Source organism: Microtus pennsylvanicus, chromosome 6 (assembly GCF_037038515.1).
Source record: "Microtus pennsylvanicus isolate mMicPen1 chromosome 6, mMicPen1.hap1, whole genome shotgun sequence".
Taxonomy (NCBI): Eukaryota; Metazoa; Chordata; class Mammalia; order Rodentia; family Cricetidae; genus Microtus; species Microtus pennsylvanicus.
This window is the reverse complement of record NC_134584.1, coordinates 94,680,945-94,683,139: the sequence shown is the minus strand read 5'-3', so window position 1 is coordinate 94,683,139 and position 2,195 is coordinate 94,680,945.

Genomic DNA, 2,195 nt, shown 5'->3' with positions numbered 1-2,195 from the left:
AAGTCCAAGGACCTCCCATCTCCTTCCAGGTCTAGTAAGGTGAACATCCAAACTGCCTAGGCTCCCACAAAACCAGTATGTGCAGTAGGATCAAAACCCAGTGCCATGGTTCTTGACTTCTCAGCAGTCCTCATTGTCTGCTATGTTCAGCGAGTCCGGTTTTATCGCATGCTTTTTCAGACCCAGGCCAGCTGGCCTTGGTGAGTTCCCGATAGAACATTCCCATTGTCTCAGTGTGTGGGTGCACCCCTCGCGGTCCTGAGTTCCTTGCTCTTGCTCTCTCTCCTTCTGCTCCTGATTTGGACCTTGGGGTTGTAGTCCGGTGTTCCAATGTGGGTCTGTCTCTGTCTCCTTTCATCGCGTGATGAAGGTTAATATCCAGGAGGATGACTATATGTTTGTCTTTGGGTTCACCTTCTTATTTAGCTTCTCTAGGATCACGAATTATAGGCTCAATGTCCTTTATTTATGGCTAGAAACCAAATATGAGTGAGTACATTCCATGTTCCTCTTTTTGGGTCTGGCTTACTCAGGATAGTGTTTTCTATTTCAGTCCATTTGCATGCAAAGGCAACCCACTGACTGGCAGAAGATCTTCACCAACCCCGCAACTGACAAAGGTCTGATCTCCAAAATATATAAAGAACTCAAGAAACTAGACCGTAAAAGGCTAATCAACCCAATTATGAAATGGGGCACTGAGCTGAACAGAGAATTCTCAACAGAAGAAGTTCAAATGGCCAAAAGACACTTAAGGTCATGCTCAACTTCCTTAGTGATCAGGGAAATGCAAATCAAGACAACTTTAAGATACCATCTTACACCTGTCAGAATGGCTAAAATAAAAAACACCAATGATAGCCTTTGCTGGAGAGGTTGTGGAGAAAGGGGTACACTTATCCATTGCTGGTGGGAATGCAAACTTGTGCAACCACTTTGGAAAGCAGTGTGGCCGTTTCTCAGGAAATTCGGGATCAACCTACCCCTGGACCCAGCAGTACCACTCTTGGGAATATACCCAAGAGATGCCCTATCATACAACAAAAGTATATGCTCAACTATGTTCATAGCAGCATTGTTTGTAATAGCCAGAACCTGGAAACAACCTAGATGCCCTTCAATGGAAGAATGGATAAAGAAAGTATGGAATATATACATATTAGAGTACTACTCAGCAGTAAAAATCATCAATATCTTTAAAATCCCCAGAGAGCCTGGGATTCTGACCAAGTTGGCAATGGGGCCAGTTTCTCTATTCAAGAAAACTATTAAAAAGTAGCTGCACCCCTGGGAAAAGCACAAAGTGTGTGAGATGAGGACACTCATCCAAGTGTGGTTGTCCCTGCCTATCGCTTGCTGGAGTGGCCGTAGGCAGGCATGGACACTGCCTCCTTTTCTGGGGAAGAAAAACATAGGTTAGGTGTCCCACTTCTGGTTCATCAGACTTAGGGGAAATCTACAAGAGAGGTTTGGGGAGAGCATATGTTCTTTAAAAAAAAAGAGGACATAGTCACTGACATGGGAAAGGACGTGGCTGAAGTCACAACATTCACCTCTCCTTTCATCCATCCATGTCTACCTAGCCCTATCCATCCACCAATCCATGAATCACCCATCTGTCTATCCAGTCGTCCATATGTCCACCCGCTCACCCATTCATCCACCCATCCTCTTGTTATGTTTGTCACCTATCTGTTTGCCTAGCCTCCCTCCCATCCGTGCATCCTCATCCACGCCATCCTTCCATTCACCTACTATTCCTCCATCTTCCCAACCTTCCCTCTCTCCATCCCTCCCTTCCTTCTCTCATCCACCCATGCTCCCCCAGCACCTGTTGTGCCCTGGTTAAGGTTTTAGAGCGCTGGGAGGCGGCTGTGAACAGAAGACAAAGTGCCCATTCACTGAGATGGCATGGTAAATGACGAATGATAAGCAGGTAGACAGGTGAGATGCACAGGTGGGTAGATGAAGATAAATTCTGTGGTTGGAAAAGTAAAGAAAAGAAAGGTCATTACCAGGCGCGTAAGAAGAGGCTTGCCCAGAAGTCCTGGAGCTGTGGAGCCAGCAAGCCACTGCTCCTCCTCTCCTAACTGTGTAAGACAAACTGGTTCTGTTCCAGTCTCTGTTAATTTGATTTCCCATTACTTATGGCTGATGGATTCTTGAGACAGGGCAGGAGCGGTGAAAAGAGACAA